We start from the raw sequence: 23,062 nt of genomic DNA, 5'->3' as shown, positions 1-23,062 counted from the left end.
ATAACCACTTGACAATAACAATGTTTATTCTTGTTGTCTATTTAGGATTTCTCGGGTTTATCATTTAGATTTCTTTGGTTCTTTTATAGGTATTTATGTTCCAAAGAACAAAAAAAACAAAACACAGGCTTGGTTGTGCTGGACTTCCGTGGTGATGGTTTCCGTCAAGACTAACCTCCTCTAGGACCTGTAGCCCGACGTCACATTTCTTTTCCTACCGTGGTCAAGTAACTGGCTCAAAAGTAAAGAAGGCAGTTGGTGAGGATATTTGAAGATCCTGGTGGAAAGCAGACCACAGTCAGGAAACACATCAGACGCTGGGCAGGAAGATGGTACAAAGTGTGAAAACACAAGTGAAAATGCAACGTCAACTATCTTCTCCTGTAAAACACTTTAAATTTGCACTATAATCACCAAAAGCTTTTGAAGCCTAAAATACTACAATTTTAATAAATACGTAGAATTTTTTTTTAATTTAGTTGTCCCTGAAGGAAATACAGAGATGAACACTTTACATTATAATTGGGACATGTTTACTGAAAATCCAGTTTTTCCAACCTATTTTAGTCTGTACAAACGTAAAGAAGTGAAAAACTTTACAAGTGTCTCCCCTCATTCCAGACATTTTTCACTGATAAAAAATCAAAAAGTACAACTTCCAAGATTGTAAAGTTGGCCAAAACTCTGCGACTTGCAGTCTTCGGCCGGTTTTCACTCCCTCCCTGAGTCGTGAGTCTGGGTTTTGAGTAGCGAACCCTTTGCAGTCCACAGGAGCTCAACATGCAGAAGGAATTGTGTCTGGTGAGGCCGGTCTTTGCTTTTTCACTCCCCCTCCCCCCCCACGTTTTGTAAATGTTTAGTGTGGAACTAACATATATTCCTGCTTTATCTTCTGCTTTTCTTCATACTATTATACAAAGTTACATCCAAATAGTATAATCCAGAGGAAGAGTTAACCTTTCCAGAAACAAAAATACTTATTCAACTAAAATGAAAAACACGCATTAAGCCTTAAGCAAATGGTGCTCATATGCACAATAAGTGCCTCATAGAACTGGCAAGGAAAGGTCAAGATATACATACGTATGTAAACTTTAGAGGAATGACTCAGAAAAGTATTCCAATTAATTCACAAATTACTTTACCTCTCTCTGTCTCTGTCTGCCTCTGCCTCTCTCTCTTTCTCTGTCTCTCTCTCTCCTAGTTATTAAGACTTGAAGAAGCTGAATCACTTGGCCTCAAATTTTCCACATTAGTGTCTAGTCTAAAATGGAATTTCTTTTGAAAGTTTAAGCAAAATCTGTCTGGCTGTTTGTGAGTTATAGGAACATAGAAGAAATATGCTTCTTCAGTTATAAAAAGTACTGTTAAGAGTTTTCTTTTCACTCTTGTAAATTAAACGGCACCAAAGCTATAAACTTCAGACTTGGAAAGAGTTGAATCACAAGGAGAAAAGAAAACCTAGCTGAAATCAATGAGAGTCTAAGTATTTTTATCCCTTAACTTACAGAACATCAAGAAAAGTGATTTGAAAATAACTAGCAAGATGTGTCTGTCTACCTGTCTAAAAGGTCACGGAATTATTTTCGTAGGGTAGTTGCCATGCACGTCTGCATGCAAGAGCCCTTTCTCTCTCTCCCCTAAATTCTAGGGAAATTAAGTTTAAAAATTGCAATATTAAAGGGGAGATTATTAAGAACATACAAATCAGGAAATTATTAAATGAATAATCCATGAGTAAAATTAAATATAAGTGAACGTTGTGTATATGTGTAAGACATCTTTAGCAAAGCACTAGAATTATGTTTGGAGTACAGACCAAGTTTTCTGTGTCTTAATTTATGCATATTACGTGTTGTCCTGTGCTCCACTCTCACTGCAGATTAATCCAGCCCTGCTCCTCTCTCTCTCATCCCTGGTCTCTCATCCAGGCACTTAACCAGCTCTTCCTCCATCCTAAGCTATGAGGTCAAGAAACCCTATGTACCACGGTTTATTAGCATCATCTACTTTATTACTCTAGACGACTCAAGAAACAGCAGTTTTCCCATAACTTTCAAAGGGAAGCATCATCACCTGCAGTTGTCTGCCCTCTGAGATATGCGTGAAAGTGTCCCTCCCCAGTCCCTATTTTTAGCAATGTGACACTGGCTTTGAATTGTCACCTCTCTCCTGCATCCTTTTGCATCCTTGACTATAGGTCACTTCTTTATGTCTTGTAACATATTTGAAATGAGACTCAACGTCTGTTTTTCTTTTCTCCACTCTGTTTTCCTAACACCTTGTGCCACATCATCGTTTGCATAGATGACCATCTCGATGCCCTGGTCTTCCGGTTCCAACACCTCCATCAGACTTTACTTCCACGATTTCACCATGACCTACCCCCACCTTTGCCCCCATTACGCTCTCAGGGACCAAGATCTCCTACTTTTCACCAGCTTTCTTGCCTCGATTCAGGTTCCCGCCTCCTGTCTCCACTCCATGCTCCACCTTGGTTTCTAAATGCAGCTTAACTACGGCTCCTTAATGTATAGTTTTCCAGGTTATGACATCATATGACTACATAATTAGATCTCATCTCTAAATCTTGGTCTATAAATTCCAAATTTTACCTACTGACTTACTGCTATGAAAAATAACAATCAGACATTTTTCTCCCCCAGGCCACTCCTGTTTGTTACTAATACTATGATTATTATTATTATTATAATGATGATGGTTGTGATGGTGGTGATGGTTCTGGTAATGGTGATGATGGTGGTGGTGGTGATGATGGTGGTGTTGGTGATGGTGGTGATGGTGGTGATGGTGATGGTGATGGTGATGATGGTGGTGATGGTGATGATGATGGTGATGATGGGGATGATGGTGGTGATGTTGATGATGGTGATGGTGGTGATGGTGATGGTGATGATGGTGGTGATGGTGATGATGATGGTGATGATGGGGATGATGGTGGTGATGGTGATGATGATGGTGGTGATGGCGGTGATGGTGGTGGTGGTGATGATGATGGTGATGGTGGTGAGGATGATGATGGTGGTGATGGTGATGATAGTGATGATGATGGCAATGGTGGTGATGGTGATGATAATGATAATGATGGTGATGGTGGTGATGGTGATGATGATGGTGATGATGGTGATGATGGTGGTGATGGTGATGATGGTGGTGATGATGGTGATGGTGGTGGTGATGATGATTTATGATTTTTCTCTTCGTTATTTTTTTAAGTTTATGTACAAAACTTGAATCTGAATCTGTTAAGCAACATTAGAGAGTGTTTCTTAAATTCTTATTATGTAAGAAGAGGAATATGAAATTATTACTCCTGGAGAGTAGAACCAGCTACAAAACTTCTGCTTTTCATTCTCTACCTCTCTGTACTGTCTGAACAAACTGTCCTTGAGTTGCTTGTGAAATAAATAAAATAAGATGGAGATCTGATTATGACATCCACTCACGATGACTGTTTCCTCAAAAAGATTAGCTTTCCAGTCCTCCTGTTATGCTGTAATCTGTACAAACCTCTCTTCCCACCCCCATCCCCCCAAATCTCAGCACCTAATTTGTTTCCTGCTTTGCAATGTCTTTCCGTACTAATCTTAGTGCTCTGCCCAGGTTCTGGCTGACTTGCTGAGAACGATGCCCTCACACTGTGGATGGGCTTCACTTACCAGGTATGTGAATCTCACAGCTGCAGACTCTAACCATCCACACATGACTTATCTGGAAAATTATGATGCTGGGTCGCGTATGCAATTCTTGATTTTTTATCATAGAAATTTGTCAGAAAGAAGGTCAGGTTTGCCACATCCTCGAGCTAAGGCACGTTGAACGAAAGTTCAACCCCCTCCCTAAAGCCAGATTTCTGTTCACTTTGCCCTGGTTTTGCCACTGCCCACCACATTTTCCCCCACACACACCTGCCCGCCAGCAGCAGTCAGGCAGCTGAGGTCCCAGCAGCCTCAGGGACAAAGTGACAAAAACTTGGACTTAATCTTCAATTTCTCTGATCCCTCCAGCTCTTCTTGGCTAGACTGTAATTAGCTCCAGGTCAAAGAGCAATTTTTACTTCAGAAGAAATTATTTAAGCTGAAGTAAAGGAGCCAATAAGCATTTTTATAATAATATGATGGAATTCAAAAGTTCTCAGTATACTTTCTTTTAGCAACAATCCCTGGCTTCATGAGCAAATTTATACATTTATTTTTCCCTTAATTCAGCAATTTCAGCAGAGTTCTCATTTGGGGAATGTATTCCCTTTTATGTTTTATTCCCATGATTAAATAAAAAGAACTTTTTCTTTCACCACGTGTGTTTTTCAAGAGTGAACTTTCCATTCCATATGGTGGATGACAGTGGCCAGCCCAAGTACCATGATTCCCTGGCAGGGCTCTGAATTCTTGTCCCCAAACCAGAAAGGATGCACTCACCACTCAGCTGAGGGGGCCGTCCACCAGAAGGAGACTCCTCGGGCTGCTTGAAAGAAACAGACAAAGAAAGAACCTCACAGCCAAGCAAAGAGAATATAATATTTTAAACCATTCCCAAAATGCTTGCAGATGTTGAGTACAAAATACGAAGGAAGGACAGTCTCTAAAATTGGACAGAGAAAAATGCAGATTAAGAAAGCCAAATTTTCCATTTTGGGGACCTAAAAGATTCATCCTCAAAAGAGTATTCTCCATCAAATAAGAACACCAAATCGTTCCAGCAAAGTTTATCAAATCTACAATTTCAGCACAATAAGGCAGAATTTCTTTACAAACAAAATATTCTGCTGTATAGCTATAATCTCATCATTTTATAATCCTGAGGCCCCTTCCACCTCCCATCAGCAAGTCTAAAACATGATAAAAGACCTCATTTCTCATCATTGCAGTAGAATTATAGAGGAAAAAAGGAAAGGTCGCCTAGCTCCAGTTTCCTCTGCCTTCCATGCTCCATCCACGTCTAGCATCCTTAGACCTTTCCCGTCTCTGAGCCAATGGACTTGTTGACCCCTCCATCTCATGTGTCCACAGCCGACTCACCAAGCACATCCCATGCCTTAATCCTTTCACTCCAGCATTTGGGTGAGTGAAAGTGCAGTGTCCCAGCACTGCAGAGATGGGGTGTGACATCAGAGAGCTCGTGGGGCTCACATTCTAGGAAAGGGAGAGAGGCAAGAGATAAACACCCAAGTGGAAGATGTCAGATGTTGTAAGTACCAAGGGCAGCAACGACTCGGGGAAGGAACTGGGGATAACGTACTGGGACAGTGGTGATGACTCTTAGAAAGAGTGCAGTCAAATGGCATGTGGGAAACCACCCGCAGGAGGTGAGGGGTGAGTCGCCTGTCTATTCCAGACAGAGAGACAAGCAGTCTCAGAGGCCCTGCAGGGGAGCACGCGTGTCAGGTTTGAGGGTTCCCAAGGCTGACAGAAGGCGTGGAGCAAAGACAAGGGAGGGGGCCACTCAGAGAAGAAACTGCACCAAGTGGCCCACGGAGGGGCTGGATGGGCACTGTGGACATGGGACTCCACTCCGAGTACAGCAGGAGGTGCCTGAGGGCTTTGTACTAGCAAGCGTCATCCTCCGACTCCCGGGTTTACCAGGGTCCCTGGGCTGCCGTGTTGGGCACAGACTGGGGGGGGGGGTGCCTGGGGAGCACTGACATGGAAGACAGTGTCGCTGGGAGCAGGGTGTTCCTGCTGGTGTTGATGAGACGATGCAGGGCTCTGCATATCTTGAAAGCAGAGCTGGACAGGACTGACTGAGGGATTGGATACCACTTAAGGACACCGGTAAACGAATTGCTGACCATGGCTCTCTGAGGCCAGCTGTTCTCCGATCCACCCCTCCCTCAGCTCAAAGACATGGCAATCCCAACCAAATTGGATAACAGTATCCCCAACACACACCAGTAGCTTTTAAACTGTAAGGAAAACCAGAATCACATGGGGAAGACTGTTAAATGCAGATTCCTGGTACCGGGCACTAGAAAACATCAAATCAAAGGATTTGAAATGATAAGAAATCTAAACTGCTTAAAAGTACCATGTATTTTTTGAGACAGGTAGTCTTTGGATTACAATACTGTGAAAACCACTGGCCTTCCACGTGCAATGCATGTCATCATGTTTTTCTTAGTTTGACACTGTTATTCTATGAATTAGGGCAATCAGTAGAGGCTCTATTGGGAGAGACTCAGTGGAGCTTTCTTTCTCAAGTTGCTGGAAAGGAATGTTGAGGAGAATACGTTTTCAGGGTACAGTTCTCTACTGTCCCATCGGCACACGGGCTGGCAATAAATTGTTTACTGGTATTTACTTCCTCAGTTTATAATTACTGCATAATCATGCTCTAATTAAATTATATCCCAGCAGGTAAAATTTCTAGACGGCATTAATCATGACATTGAGATCATTAATCATGACATTGAGAAACAATGACACAACAATTTGACCTTTCCCTCAGATGATAACCTGACCTCAATTTTATTCTGTTTGATTAAAACTAGATAGCTTCTTGAAAGCTGATTCTCTGCTCTCCTGTTTTATCCAAGTTGCTGGGTCAAGAGATAAACAGTGAGGCTAAGAGAAATGGCTCCAACACTGAGATGCACGTCAAATCTTCCAAGAACCTCCAGAATTCACTGAGCCTGCAGGATGGCTTTTGTGATCATTTTGTGTGAAATCCAGTACTGTGTCAGCCTCCTAGGGCCTAAAGTGTGCCCTTCTTGAAAGACCTCAAAATTTAGTCATCCTAGCTCTAAATGAGTGAAAATGTGCTTTGTTGAAACTTCCCAACAAGTAACTTCATTTACTGTGGAATCTTGCATCGTTCATGGGCCTGATGGAAGTGCTTGGCACTTATAGATTCCCAGAGTATTCCAACTTTAAAAACAAAAAAAGAGAAGAAGAAAGGAAAAATGGTGGAAGCTGAATATTTTGAATGCTAAAAACAAAATATGTGGTTTCTAAACACTTACAAATACGTTAATGCAAAGATTTGCCTACATGTTAAGAAAAGTTCTCATGAGTGATGACCTGCTTGATGAGAAAATGAAGCATGAGAGAAAGTGACAGAGAACAAGAGACCCAGGTGGCCCTCTGAAATTCGAGTCTGTTGCTATTAGCTCTGGTATAATTATCTTCCACTCCCTTAAATTTTCCCCCAATGCTAATCCTCCCCATGAAATCTCAGCCTTTACTTCAATCAACACTCCAAGAAGTAATGTATTCTGCTTAACATCTAGCCAATTAGAAACACCATACATGGCACATAGTTACAAGAGGTAGCTTTTGAATAGTTACACATATTTTTAAAATGTATCATAATTAGAGAAAAATTAACTTTTATGCTTTTCACAGAATTATTGGGGGGTGGGACTAAAAGGTAGCTTTTCCTTACCAGATGCCAACAATTTACAATTGGCTTCAAAATGTTTATTTATATGATAAAGGTGATAATTTATGTGACTGTAACACTTAAATCTCTTTATTACTGAGATTAGGTTATTTCTGAACTACGGAGACATTTCATATACATTCCGTTGAAGAATTTTATCATCTTAATATGTCCTCACATGTAAAAATAAAATGTCAGGCTTATTTGCAATACTAAAGATTCCACTTTATTAAACAGGAAAGCTGATAGAATTTACCCAATTACGTTGTCAAAATGGCTTAACTTTCAAAAAGTTAAAACAACAAAAGTTCTGGAGTACAATGTTACAACCCACATTCTTTCTATTCCTTATTTTCTCATTGCCAAAATTCAGAGAATTATAGAGCTCTAAATGCATAGGTTACAAGGGCTCATTATTGACTATTTGATAAGTATCTGAAATGCCGTGAAACAAAAATACATAGGATTTCTCTGGGGCTCTTTCTAGCAACATGCTGGTTATACCAAAGTTTGATTTTCATGCCTCCCTTATTCCTTTCCGTGCTCTTCCTCTACCTCTGGTTCCCAAATCCACGGGGTGTCTCCATACTCCACCTCAGTTTTTTCAAGATCCCCAATCCAATGGACTCTCCAGAAATACCCTCCCTGGACAATCACGTACGCTCCATCACCCTCTCCCTCCACCTCTCCTCGTGACAAATGCCCTGATCAAGGAGTTTAAGCCAAAAGAGAATGTACTGGCTGCTTTAATTGGGAAATCCAAGTGACTGTATAACCTTTATGCACAAATGGATCCAGAATTTTGAATGACGTTGTTAGGAATCTCCCTCTTGCCTGCATCAATTATTTTATCATTTATTATTTATTTTTAGGCAGGTTCTGCCCATGAAGAGCAAAAATGGGTCTGGAAAGCTGTAACTCTATACAGCACTTATTATCACAGTCACAGAAGGAGAAAGACCCTTTCTCTTTCAGCATACGTATAATTTTCCTCAAAAGGGCCTTGACTGGTTCTGCTTGGATCATGTGACCAAGCTTGACAGTCCCCAAGGTTAGTGGGACACGACTATGATTAGTCAGCAATGACTGGTTTCCCACTGCCATGGCAGAGAAGATGTCATGATTGATAACATACCATCTGAGTGAATGGCAGTTCACAAAAGGAAAGAAAAGCCATTGTTTTGTGTCCACCAAGGATTGAATCCACCATATTAGAAGTGTTTTTATTCTTTAAGGATTCTTAATAGTAAAACTATATTCTAATAGTGGCATGGATGGTAGTGTGATTGGGATGTTGAAAAAAATTATTATACTACAGGTTCCGTCCAGAATCCGCTTGAGGATGGCTTGTCTTAATTTGCTTTTTACTGTATGTCCAAGATGACCTAATTTCCAAGGTTTGCTGCTCCCTGAAAATATATGTGCACTTATTCCTCTCCAAAAGAAACATGAGAAGTGAATCGAAGGTCAGAAAACCAAAATATGCATGTACTTCTAATACACATTGTAATCCATACAGACAAAGTTACTGAGAAGTTTGTCTCCAGTTCGTTTCTGAAGCATTGTTATAAACAAAATCATTCTCAGTAAATGGAAAATCACATTATTGTTGACATAATCAGGTACAAAGGAAAAGAAATAGAAAAAATAGATTTTTTTCTCAAAATATAATTCTTCAACCTCAACTCTGATACCCCTGATGAAAGATCATCTTAACTTGTTAAAATGAGACAGAATCTCAGAATTACCTCATACAAAATTACCCTCAAGGTCTCCTTGAACCTAACATAGTTTATACTATATATATTTATTTATTTATTTATTTATTTATTTATTTATTTATTTATTTATTTATGATTTCCTGACAAGGAATCGTATCTTGCAGACATATGACATCAGATGGTATCTTGTCCAGTTTTTTTTTTTTTCTAAAAGACCATGAAATCTGACATTTCACTGTTTAGAATCTTAGATTAAAAAAATACTGTTGCCGGGCTGCCCTGGTGGCGCAGTGGTTGAGAGTCCGCCTGCCGATGCAGGGGACACGGGTTCGTGCCCCGGTCCGGGAAGATCCCACATGCCGCGGAGCGGCTGGGCCCGTGAGCCATGGCCGCTGAGCCTGTGTGTCCGGAGCCTGTGCTCCGCAACAGGAGAGGCCACAACAGTGAGAGGCCCACGTACCGCAAAAAAACAAAAACAAAACAAAACAAAACAAATACTGCTGTCAATAAATTTCCTCATTGGGCATGTGTGTTGAGCTTGGGTTGGAAGGTGCTACGGCAGCTGAAAAGCTTACATCTGCTCTCGCTCTGAACCACAATGTGGCTGGCCTCGATCAGCACTGCCACCCAAACCTCCAGAGCTGCTCCCACTTGGGGGGACCAGGCTCACACACCTGCACACCTGCAACAGCCACGGCCAGGCCTTGTAGCCAGTCCCACTGGGCACCAGACCCACATCAGCGTGCCCACAGACGTTGCAGCCAGGCCTGGAAGAAGCCAGCCAGGGGCCAGCCCTACCCACCAGCATGCCCACATGCCACAATCACTGGCCAAGGACAACAGGAGGACACAAAGGCCGCCCACATAGGGGACACCCCTGGAGAGTTGGCTCTGGTGACTGGGGTGGGGGATTGCACCACTGGGTACCACAGGAAACCTTCTACATAAGGCCACTCTTTAAAGACGGGGAGACATGGCTAACACACTGAATACATAGAAACACAGTATGTTAGATTTAGGTAAAAGGAGGAGACAAAAGAATACCTTCCAAATAAAAGAACAAGACAAAGTCTCAGGAGAAGAACCAAACAATACAGAGATAAGCAGTTTACCAGGTAAAAAGTTAAAACATAAAGATGCTCACCAAATTCCAACGAAAAATGGATGAACTTGGTGAGAACTTCAACAAAGAAAAAGTATAAAAAAGGACCAGTCAGACTGAAGAATACAAAAACTGAAATGAAAAATACTCTAGAGGGACTCAACAGCAGATTAGAAGATGCAGAAAAACAGAGCATCAATGTGGAAGAGAGAAGAGTGGAAATCACCCAATCTGAATAGCAAAAAGAAAAGAGAATTTTAAAATTGAGGCCAGTTTAAGAGACCTCTGGGACAATATCAACCTTACTAACATTCACATTATAGGGGTGTCAGAAGGAGAAGAGAGAGAGAAAAGGACAGAAAACGCATTTGAAGAAATAGTGGCTAAAAACTTTCCTAACCTGGATAAAGTAACAGATAACCATGTCCAGAAAGCACAAAGTCCCAAACAAGATAAATCCAAAGAGACCCAAACCAAGACACATTATAATGGAAATGTCAAAAGTTAAAGATAGGAAAAATCTTAAAAAGAGCAAGAGAAAAACAACTAGTTACTTACAAGGGAACCCACATAAGACTACCAGCTGATTTTTCAGCAGAAACTTTACAGACCAGAGGGACTGGCATGATATATCCAAAGTACTGAAAAGAAAGATCTTACAAGCAGGAATACTCTACCCTGCAAGGTTTTATTCCGAATTGCAAGAGAGATAAAGAGTTTCCCACACATCACCACTAAACCAGCCTTACAAGAAATGTTAAGTAGACTTCTTTTAACAGAAAAGGAAAGGCCACAACTAGAAAAAAAAAATTATGAAAGAAAAAATCTAACTGGTAAAGGCAAATACATATTAGAAGTACTGGATAAACCATCTATAAAGTCAGAATGAAGGTTAAAAATTAAAAGTGGTAAAATCATCTATAACTAAAATAATTAGTTAAGCAATATGCAAAATTAAAAAAGATGTAAAATATGACATCAAAATCATAAAACAAGGTGGGGAGGGTAAAAATATAGTACTTTTAGAATGCAACAGAATGTAAGTGACCATCAACACAAAATAGACTAAGGTGGTGGAGGACTGAGACATGGAGATCACCTTCCTCCCCACAGATACACCAGAAATACATCTACACGTGGAACAACTCCTACAGAACACCTACTGAACGCTGGCAGAAGACCTCAGACCTCCCAAAAGGCAAGAAACTCCCCACGTACCTGGGTAGGGCAAAAGAAAAAAGAATAAACAGAGACAAAAGAATAGGGAAGGGGCCTGCACCAGTGGGAGGGAGCTGTGAAGGAGGAAAGGTTTCCACATACTAGGAGCCCCTTCGCGGGCAGAGACTGCGGGAGGCGGAGAGGGGAGCTTCGAAGCCGCGGAGGAGAGCGCAGCCACAGGGGTGCGGAGGCCAAAGCGGGGAGATTCCCGCACAGAGGATCGGTGCCGACCGGCACTCACCAGCCCGAGAGGCTTGTCTGCTCCCCCGCCGGGGCGGGCGGGGCTGGGAGCTGAGGCTTGGGCTTCAGTCGGATCCCAGGGAGAGGACTGGGGTTGGCGGCGTGAACAGAGCCTGCAGGGGGCTAGTGCGCCACGGCTGGCCGGGAGGGAGTCCGGGGAAAAGTCTGGACCTGCCGAAGAGGCAAGAGACTTTTTCTTCCCTCTTTGTTTCCTGGTGCACAAGAAGAGGGGATTCAGAGCGCTGCTTAAAGGAGCTCCAGAGACGGGCGCGAGCCGCGGCTAACAGCGCGAACCCCAGAGACGGGCATGAGACGCTAAGGCTGCTGCTGCTGCCACTATGAAGCCTGTGTGTGAGTACAGGTCACTATCCACACCCCCCTTCCAGGGAGCCTGTGCAGCCCGCCACTGCCAGGGTCCCGGGATCCAGGGCCAACTTCCCCGAGAGAACGCACGGCGCGCCTCAGGCTGGTGCAACGTCACGCCGCCTCTGACGCCGCAGGCCCACCCCGCACTCCATGCCCCTCCCTCCCCCCCGGCCTGAGTGAGCCAGAGCCCCCGAATCAGCGGCTCCTTTAACCCCGTCCTGTCTGAGCAAAGAACAGATGCCTTCTAGCGACCTACACGCAGAGGCGGGGCCAAATCCAAAGCTGAGCCCCAAGAGCTGTGAGAACAAAGAAAAGAAAGGGAAATCTCTCCCAGCAGCCTCAGAAGCAGCGGATTAAAGCTCCACAATCAACTTGATGTACCTGCATCGGTGGAATACATGAATAGACAACGAATCATCCCAAATTGAGGAGGTGGACTTTGGGAGCAACTGTAGACTTGGGGTTTGCTGTCTGCAACTGATTTGTTTCTGATTTTTATGTTTATCTTAGTTTTGTTTTTAGTGCTTGTTATCATTGGTGATTTCTTTATTGGTTTGGTTGCTCTATTCCTTTTTTAAATTATTGGTTTTTTTTATTTTAATAATTAAAAAATTTTTTTTCTTTTTTTTTTTCTCCCTTTTCTCCTGAGCCCTGTGTCTGACAGGGTCGTAGTGTTCTAGCCTGGTGTAAGGCCTAAGCCTCTGAGATGGGAGAGCCAAGTTCAGGACATTGGACCACCAGAGACCTCCCAGCCCCACGTAATACCAATTGGCGAGAGCTCTCCCAGAGATCTCCATCTCAACGCTAAGACCCAGCTCCACCCAACGGCCAGCAAGCTCCAGGGCTGGACGCCCCATGCCAAACAACTAGCAAGACAGGAACACAGCCCCACCCATTAGCAGAGAGGCTGCCTAAAGTCATACTAAGTTCACAGACAACCCAAACATACCACTGGATGCGGCCCTGCCCACCAGAAAGACAAGATCCAGCTTCATCCACAAGAACACAGGCACCAGTCCCCTCCACCAGGAAGCCTACACAGCCCACAGAACCAACCTCCCCCACTGGGGGAAGACACCAAAAACAATGGGAGCTGTGAACCTGCAGCCTTACTGTGTTTGGAGACTCCAAACACTGTAACTTAGATGAAATGAGAAGACAGAGAAATATGCAGCAGATGAAGGAGCAAGGTAAAAACCCACCAGACCAAACAAGTGAAGAGGAAATAGGCAGTCTACCTGAAAAAGGATTCAGAGTAATGATAGTAAAGATGGTCCAAAATCTTGGAAACAGAATAGAGAAAATACAAGAAATGTTTAACAAGGAGAACTAAAGAGCAAACAAACAATGATGTACAACACAGTAAATGAAATTAAAAATTCTCTAGAAAGAATCAATAGCAGAATAACTGAGACAGAAGAATGGATAAGTGACCTGGAAGATAAAATAGTGGAAATAACTACTGCAGAGCAGAATAAGGATAAAAGAATGAAGAGAATTGAGGACAGTCTCAAAGACATCGGGGACAAAGTGAGAGTGGCATGGATTTATATACACTACCAAATGTAAAACAGATAGCTAGTGAGAAGCAGCCGCATAGCACAGGAAGATCAGCTTGGTGCTTTGTGCTGTCCACATAGAGGGGTAGGATAGGGAGGGTGGGAGGGAGATGCAAGAGGGAGGAGATATGGAGATATATGTATACATATAGCTGATTCACTTTGTTATACAGCAGAAACTATCACACCATTGTAAAGCAATTATACTCCAATAAAGATGTTAAAAAAAAAGAAGGCTCACAGGTGAATTCTACCAAACATTTAAAGAAGAATTAACATTTATCCTTCTCAAACTATTCCAAAAGATTGAAGATGAAAGGAATGCTTCCAAGCTCATTCTACAAGGGCAGCATCACCCTGATACCAAAACCACATAAAAACACTAGAAAAAATTACAGAACAATATTCCCGATAAACATAAATGCAAAAATCTTCAACAGAATATTAGCAAATGAATTTAGCAATACATTAAAAGGGTCATACACCATAATCAAGAGGTGATTTTTCCAGGGTTGAAAGCATGTTTTAATATCTGCAAATTGGGGAATTCCTTGGTGGTCCAGTGGTTAGGACTCGGTGTTTTCACTGCCATGGGTCAAGGTTCAATCCCTGGTTGGGGAATCCTGTAAGCCATACAGCACCACCAAAATAAAATTAAATAATTAAAATAAAGAAGAGAAATATTTGCAAATCAATCAACGTGACACACCACATTATGAAAACCAAAGGTAAAAATCATGACCATCTCAATAGATGCAGAAGAAGCTTTTGACAAAATTAAATGTTCATTTATCATTAAAAACTCTCAACAAAGTGGATATAGAAGAAACATACTGCAACATAATAAGGGCCATATATGTTAAACCTACAGCCAATATCATACTCAAGGGTGAAAACCTGAAAGCTTTTATTCTAAGTCCAGGAACAAGACAAGAATGCCCACCCTCACCACTTTTATTCAACATAATATTTGAAGTCCTAGCCTCAGAAATCAGACAGGAAAAAGAAATAGTGTACACAAATTGGAAGGGAAGAAGTAAAACTGTCACTATTTGCAGATGACATGATCTATATATAGAAAACCCTAAAGACACCACCAAGAAACTACTAGAACTAATAAATGAATTCAGTAAAGTTGCAAGATATAAAATCAATGTACAGAAAACATTGAATTTTTATACAGTAATAAAACACTATTGAAAGAGAAATTAAGAAAACAATCCCATTTACAATAGCATCCAAAAGAATAAAATACCTAGGAATCAATTTAACCAAGGAGGTGAAAGATCTGTACTCTGCAAACTATGAGACATTAGTGAAATAAATTGAAGATGACACAAATAAGTGGAGGGTTACACTATGCTCTTCGATTGGAAGAATTAATCTGATTAAAACGTTCGTACTACCCAAAGAAATCTACAGATTTAACGCAATCCCTATCAAAATATTAATGACATTTTTCACAGAACTGAAACTAATAACCCTATAATTTGTGTGGAATCACAAAATACTTCAAATATCCAAAGCAATCTTAAGAAAGAACAAAGCTGGAGGTAACATGCTTCCTGATTTCAAATTACACGCTATAGAAATAGTAATCAAAACAGTATGGTACTGGCACAAAAACAGACACATAGATCATTGGGACAGGATACTGTAGAGTTCAGATATAAACCCATACTTATGTGGTCAATTAATTTACCACAAAAGAGTCAAGAATATATAATGGTGAAAAAAAATCTCTTCAATAAATGGTGTTGGGAAAACTGGACACCTACATACAAAAGAATGAAAGGAGAACACTTCCTTGCACCATATACAAAAATAAACTCAGAATAGATTGAAGACTTAATATAAGACCTAAAAGCATAAAAGTCCTGGAAGAAAACATAGGCTGTATGGTTTGGCACCAGTCCTAAAAATATTTTGGTGTATCTGTCTCTTCAGGCAATGGCAACAAAAGCCAAATTTAAAATACGGGACAACAAAAAAAGCTTTTGCACAGTGAAAGAAACCATCAACAAAACAAAAAGGTAACTTACTAAATGGGAGAACATATCTGCAAATGATATGTCCAATAAGGAGTTAATATCCAAAATATATTTTAAAAACTTACATAACTCAATACCAAAGAAAATTTAAAACACCAAACAATCCAATTTAAAATGGACAAAAGACCAGAATAGACATTCTTCCAAGGAAGACATACAGATGGCCAACAGACCCATGAAGAAATGCTCAGCATCACTAATCATCAGGGAAATGCAAATCCAGACCAAAATGAGAGAACACCTCACACCTGTCAGAATGGCTGTCATCAAAAAGAACACAAATAACAAATGCTGGTGAGGGTGTGGAGAAAAGGGTACATTTGTGCACTATTGATGGGAATGTAAATTGTTACAGTCACTATGGAACACAGTATGGAGATTCCTCAAAAAAATTAAAAATAGAACTAACACACAATCCACCAATCCCACTCTCAGTATTTATCCAAAGAAAATGAAAACACTAATTTGAAAAGATACATGCACCCCTATATTCATTGCAACATTATTTACAATAGCCAAAATATAGACGCAGCCTACATGCCCATCGATAGACGAATGAATAAGGAAGATGTGGTTTCTGTATATATGTATACATATTTGTAGGAATACTACTCAGCCATAAAAAAGGATGAAATCTTGCCATTTGTGACAATATGGATGGATGTAGAGGGTATTAATGCTTAGTGAAATAATTCAGGTAGAGAAAGGTAAATACCATAAGATTTCACTTATATGTGGAATCTAAAAAACAAAACAAACAAACAAAACAAAACATAATCAGATACAAAGAAGAAAGTGGTTGTTACCAGAGGGGAGGGGAGTGGTGGGTTGGGAGAAATAGGTGAAGGGGATTAAGAAGTACAAACTTCCAGGAATCAAATAATCACAGGGATGTGATGTAAGCATAGGGAATATAGTCAATATCTCAATAACTTTGCATCATGACAGATGGTTACTAGACCTATGGTTATCAATTCATAATGTATATAAATATCAAATCACTATGTTGCAGGCCAGAAACTAATATAATGTTATATGTCAACTATACTTCAATTAAAAAAAATTAGTTTGCACCTGGAGAATCATAGAAAGATTCTGGGAATGATATACAACCATGACATAGTAAGTAGTATTAGGAATTCGTTATAAGATAATGCGGCAAAAACATTTAAAAAATTAGATTATTACATTTGTAACTTGAATTAACATAATAGAATGCTACAACTTTTCAGTACTCTGCAAATTCTATGTGCTGATAAACTGTATGTTTCTATTTTAAAAATTAATTTTTTGAAATGTGAGTAGTGTTAAAACATCCCCAATCCTCTGGACAGACACCCTTTCTGCCAACTTTTCTGTAACCACCCCTCACCCTCCACCTCTCTTTCCTCCTTTCTTTCTCCCTCTTTGTTTTTCATTGTGCGCACGCGCGCGCGCGCACACACACACACACACACACACACACACACACACACACACACAGGCTTGCATATGCAAAAACGTGTTTCCATTGTATTTAATGGAAAACTTCCTCACACCACATAGGGCTTCAGACACAATCCCTTGCGCGGCTTCGCATTAGACCTGGATCTTGGTGTCACATAGGTTCCACACTCTGCAAACTTCCCCAGGCTGTGTTGTTCTTTAGTAGTCCATTCCCTGCATAGTTGTCAAAGAGCCCAGGTGAAGGAATGCCATGGCAGTGTTCAGCTCTGGACTGTCCGTAAGAATATATGACCATGTGCAGAGTGCAGATGAAAGCAAGAAGCCCTGGCAGCTTTGGAAAGCAAGTTGAAGTGAGGCAGATCGTAACTTTTAAAGAGTCACTGGGACACAGCCTCGAAAAATGAGGCTTAAAAGTGGGTGGTTGGAAACCGCAGCAACTGCGGAACCTCTTCATTTAGCTTTAAGGGAACTTCCTCTTTTTGAGCAAAAGCTTCAGACTGTCTGGAATTCCTGAAAAGAAAAGTGTGTGTTTGCTCTTCAGGTGGTAGACGGGATGCTAAGTAAAGAGCATTTTATTTGTTCTCATATTTTGTCATGAGGTGATGGTGTCACGTTTTTAAGTATATTTATGGATCTTAATCTTCAGTCATATTTCCTCCAAAACTAAAGGGCAAGGACAAATAGTCTATGGCAAATATGCATGTAGATATGTAGAGAACGCATGTATGCACGATAATGTCTAATTCAGTGAAAAATATCGAGGAACTGGTTAGTCTATTTAAGTGAATATTTTAGATAATAAAATTGAGCCTCTTCACGTATGAAGAATTTTTGAAATGTTTTCCTTTTTATAAGCAAAGTGTTATGTACATCACCACATTCAAAAGAAATTTTAATATAATTTAACATTTTCTTAATGACAGATTGGTCTTAAAATCCGTTTAGATGCCTACAACTGTTTTTCCATATACTTTATGTTCTCCACTGCATTCATAACTAATCAACTTGCTGTAAAATCAACATCGTCTCTATTATCACTCTGCCTACTTCTGCCCAAGGTCACTGCCTCCTTCCTTTCAGCCCTCCTAGTAGTGTGTGCGATGATAAACAAGGTCATCTGGCTATTTCAAAGTGTCACTTAAGGAGACTTTCAAATCAAAAAACAAACAAAAATCAAAAAACAGCCTAGTCATCCCCAAAGCAGCTTCTCCCAACTTCCCAGCTCATTGCCTATGAAAACTCCAAAACGTATGAAACCCAGGATGAAAGAGATTCCACGTACCCCGAGGCAGACTGGACAGAACTGAGCACACACCTACCTAAAGGAAGGAGGGAAGACCCTTTAGGTATTTTCACAGCCCTGCTCACTGGATCAGTCACACAAGATACATACCAACAAGAAAACAAAGCAGCTGTCCTCCTATTGGACAGATGTCACAGTTTGCTTAGTTCAGAGTTCCCTTCGTGCTCAAATTAAACTTAATCCTACCGTCCACCCCAATACCCCAACACACACACTCATTAATACCTTCTTCATTCTTTTAGAAATTAAAGCTTAAAGGAAACATCTAGGCAAGGAGAGAGTAAAACGCTTTGGAGGAAAAGGGATTGGGTGTTTGATGTCACTTTGGAAAACGTAACCCCTCAGTTAAGGATTGTAAACAGTAGGAAAAGACTTAATAAATCCAAAAGTCTGGCGATTATAATTTTTATATATTCCATTGCTTTTCAACCTAATGGCTCTATGAAAGATAGATTTTAGTGCTCTGAGAACTGGGCTAGGAGCTGTGCACAATGACACAGGACAGCACTGGAAAAAATGCTTGTGACATCAGTGAAACAAGGGTGCAGGCAGCCGACACAGCTTGTCCGTGGAAAACACGAGTTCTAGAGAGATCTCTGCTCAGTCAAGTAAGAGTGAGAAAAACAAAACCATGTGGTCTTGCAAAACACTGCAGGGCAAGAAAAAGAGAACCACTTTCTGAAGGCTAAGCAGCTGAGAAGCCAGGAAAATTTCTAGGAAAGTATGTCATTCTCAGAAAAACACAAAAAAGGTGAACTTAAGGCCCAAGGGAAACAGGTGCAAAAAATTTTTTTAATCCTTTTGTTTTAAAAAGATCTTATATTTTGAAAGATCCTCGACCTATTAAAAGTGACATGGGTTAGATGAGAAAATATCACAGTAGCATTAAAAAAGTGCATATTGAAGGTAATAAATGGTAACATTGACAAAGAATAAAAATAAAATCCTAATGTGAAGACTAAGCTAGATACATCTCTGAATAACACAGAGGAAAAAAATGGCCCAAGGAAAGGAAAACAGTAAGTAAAAATTCATAACTGAAAGACAGAAAATGACAACCAGAAATTAATAGAAGTTACTGTGGAAGAAAGCACAGTACCTAAAGCAGAAGCAATAAGGAAAGATGTAGTGAGATAAAATGCTCCTATGCTAATAAATGGCCAACGTATAGATCAGAAAAGCTTAGTAATCTTTTTTTTTGCGGTACGCGGGCCTCTCACTGCCGTGGCCTCTCCCGTTGTGGAGCACAGGCTCCGGACGCGCAGGCTCAGTGGCCATGGCTCACGGGCCCAGCCGCTCCGCGGCATGTGGGATCTTCCCGGACCGGGGCACGAACCCGTGTTCCCTGCCTCGGCAGGCGGACACTCAACCACTGCGCCACCAGGGAAACCCAAGCTTAGTAATCTTTGAGCATAAGAATTATAGAGAGTTAAAGTATGTTTAGAAAAATGGTGTTAGAATAATAAAAAAATACTAAAAGCACTTGAACATCTTTTTTTTATTTACTAAAAGTCAGGTTAGCGCTTACTTCTTCCAAATGGTAAATGGCAGAAAAATAAAAGTAAATTTCTAGAGTTTGAGGCAAAAAAAGTTATCCCCCAAACTGCATTTCCTGTCAAGTTGTCCTCTATGGGTACACACCACAAGAAAAAGGATAATTGCAAATATGCAAAAACTCAGAAGACATAACGCTAACATGTATAGCTTGAAAAAAGTAATAGAAAACAGTATCTTAATTAAAGAAAACAGTATCTTAATTAAAAACACAGTATCTTAACATCTAGAGATGATCAAACATAATTTTTAAACAGGTATGTCATCACATAAAAAGATAGACAGTAAATACGTTTCAATGGCATATGTTCACATTTGAAATATTGAAACTTTTTCTAAAAATAAGATATATGGCATAAATAATATTTTAATAATTATCTAGGTAGAAATCACTAGATCGATGATCACAGTTTCACGTGATCATGGGGCCTGGGATAGAAGGCAGATAAGGAAAGAGGCCCTGTCTTGATGTACAGGGAGTGGGGGCAGCCATGCTGAGCTGGGGATGTGTCTGCCAGCCAAAGGCAGCAGATGCTGCTAGAACCACTCACACCATTACCCCACAATACAAGCAGGTCAACACATTTCAAGAGAAGCCAGATATCCATATGCAACATTGCAATTTTTTAATGTACAAAGACAATCCAACTATTGAAAAAAAGCACTGGAGGGTGCTAAACAAAATGTGTTTGAGATTTGAGCCAGGGCTAACCAGGTCTTAACCTAGGCATTCAAAATTATTGGAACGTCTTAGAAATACAAAGGTAAATAAAGACCAAAGATGGTAGGTGGGAGGTTTGGAGTGTAGAAATGTCTTGCTTTGTGGGATAAAGGGGGTCCAAAACAAATATTTGATTGGAAAATTAGTATTATATAGAGTCTAAATGTTTGGACAAAAATATACCAACAGGGCTTCCCTGGTGGCGCAGTGGTTGAGAGTCCGCCTGCCGATGCAGGGGACACAGGTTCATGCCCCGGTCCGGGAAGATCCCACATGCCGCGGAGCGGCTGGTCCCGTGAGCCATGGCTGCTGAGCCTGCGCGTCCGGAGCCTGTGCTCCGCAACGGGAGAGGCCACAACAGTGAAAGGCCCGCGTACCGCAAAAAAATAAATAAAATATATATATATACATATATATATATATATGTATATATATATGTATATATATATACCAACAAAATTTGTAACATTTAAATAATAGAGTAAGATAAAGCAAACAAACCATGGCTAGGCAGCAATGTCCAGCTGTGCTGATTGCAGAATTCAAAAGGACACTAAAATTTAAAAATAAAATAGTGGTTAACTTTTTTTATACAAATACTATAAAAAGAAGGCAGGAGAGGACAACAGTTCAGAAACTGTAATAAGTAGAGTGGCAAGATAAAATGCAGTAGGTAAATCCAAGTTACTTTATTTTGAAATATGATTTAGTGAACTTTAAAAATAGAATAACCCATTTGCAAAGCAGAAATAGAGACACAGAAGTAGAGAACAAACATGTGGACACGAAGGGGGGCGATGAATTGGGAGATTGGGATTGACATATACACACTAATATGTATAAAATAGATAACTAATAAGAACCTGCTGTATAAAAAATGAATAAATAAAATAAAATTCAAAAAAATAAAATAAAAAGTAAACATAGCATAACGATGTGGTACAACATAATTACCAATAAAAGGATAAATTAATAATTATTAATAAAAGGATAAATAATTAATTAATAAAGATACAAATTTTGTAATCATAACTTTTGAAAATACCTGTATAAATATAAGCATCTGAGTAAATGTTACTCCGTAAAGAACATATCAAGACATTTTCTATAGCACAACTTGTACAGCCCACACTTACTATTAACATAGTGTAATTGAGTCAAAGAAGCTACCAAAATTTCAAACTAGGTTATTTAGAAAGTAACAATGCAAATGTGCTTAGTAAACATATGTGATGTGACAAAAGTTTTAGCCAGTGGCAACTGTATACCTTTAAATGCTTTCTTAATATTAACGGAAGGATGAAAATAAGTAACAAATGAAATGAACATTCAAAGTAAGAAAGAAAACAAAAGTAGACTAAAGTGGTACAGATGAAGAAAGAAAAAACATGAAATTGAGATGTTAGAACAGATTTTTAGAAAGCTGATTTTAAAAACCCATAAAACCTAAGGGCCAGGCCAATCAAATGATGAGAGGTACACACAAAATTCTGAATGAAATAATTAACAAATAGATATGGCTAAATATTTAAAAAATAATAGTATGTGCAATTCTGTGTTAATTCACTTGAAATTCTTGATAAAATGTATGTTTTACTAAGAACAGATAAATTACCAGATAGTTATGTTTTCCACTAGTTGAACCTCAGGTTAATAAGAAAAAGGAAACCAGTTTTACAGACAGAACACAAGAGTAACATGTCAGGAAAGCTGTCCTCCTGCTCGGCCACTTTCCACACAGTGACCTTGGCCAGGTCAACTCATGCCATTGTCCTCTTCTTCTCCACCATTAATTGAGAACTTGGAAAGTGGTCACCATTGAGGTATCTCTAAGCATCAGAATTCCTTGCTTCTCCCACCTACTAATCTGCACACAGGCATGAGTATGTGAAAGGCTAGTAAAACATAAAAGTAATCAAAACCTCAAAGCATCATAATTATATTGCAGGTCGACCCTCTGCCTGATGTCGCTTTTGTCCCTTCGCCTGTTATATGTCCCTATTAGTTCAAACACCAGAGCTAAGGGGAGACATACAAACCAAAGAATTTAGTTCAATATTTCATTCATTCACTGTCTTGTCTTGGAATTCTTTCTTCTCTTACTGTTTCTTAAAATATGTCTCTTTTCCCAAGTAACAAGTCATGCACTGTCTTTTCTTCTGGAACTCCTGGGGCTGGTTTCCAGTACCGAAGTCTCCCTCCAACTCATACTTTGGGTTTGTGGCTTCTTTTTATATGGTTTATATGGTTATATGGTTTATATGGTTTTATGGCCATTATATGGAAAATGGCCAAAGTGAGCATCTGTGCGTCTTTCTCCCAAAACTTCTATGTCTCACACTTTCCCTGAAATTTCTCTGTAGGTTTTCATATCATTTGACAT

General features: G+C 40.0%; 2 long non-coding RNA genes across 2 annotated transcripts in view; both read right to left on the bottom strand.

Moving 5' to 3' along the window:
• Nucleotides 1-23,062, bottom strand: part of LOC141278719 (uncharacterized) — a 37,804-nt gene that overhangs the window by 12,206 nt on the left and 2,536 nt on the right. The window lies entirely within an intron of this gene.
• Nucleotides 36-21,232, bottom strand: LOC141278718 (uncharacterized). The gene is made up of 3 exons (XR_012331787.1): nucleotides 21,181-21,232; nucleotides 4,440-4,485; nucleotides 36-277 (listed from the first exon to the last, which is right to left on the bottom strand). It is a non-coding gene; the product is annotated as an uncharacterized lncRNA (long non-coding RNA).

Source organism: Tursiops truncatus, chromosome 5 (assembly GCF_011762595.2).
Source record: "Tursiops truncatus isolate mTurTru1 chromosome 5, mTurTru1.mat.Y, whole genome shotgun sequence".
Classification (NCBI taxonomy): Eukaryota; Metazoa; Chordata; class Mammalia; order Artiodactyla; family Delphinidae; genus Tursiops; species Tursiops truncatus.
The sequence above is the reverse complement of the archived record's forward strand: the minus strand, read 5'-3'. Positions and strand labels throughout refer to the sequence as shown.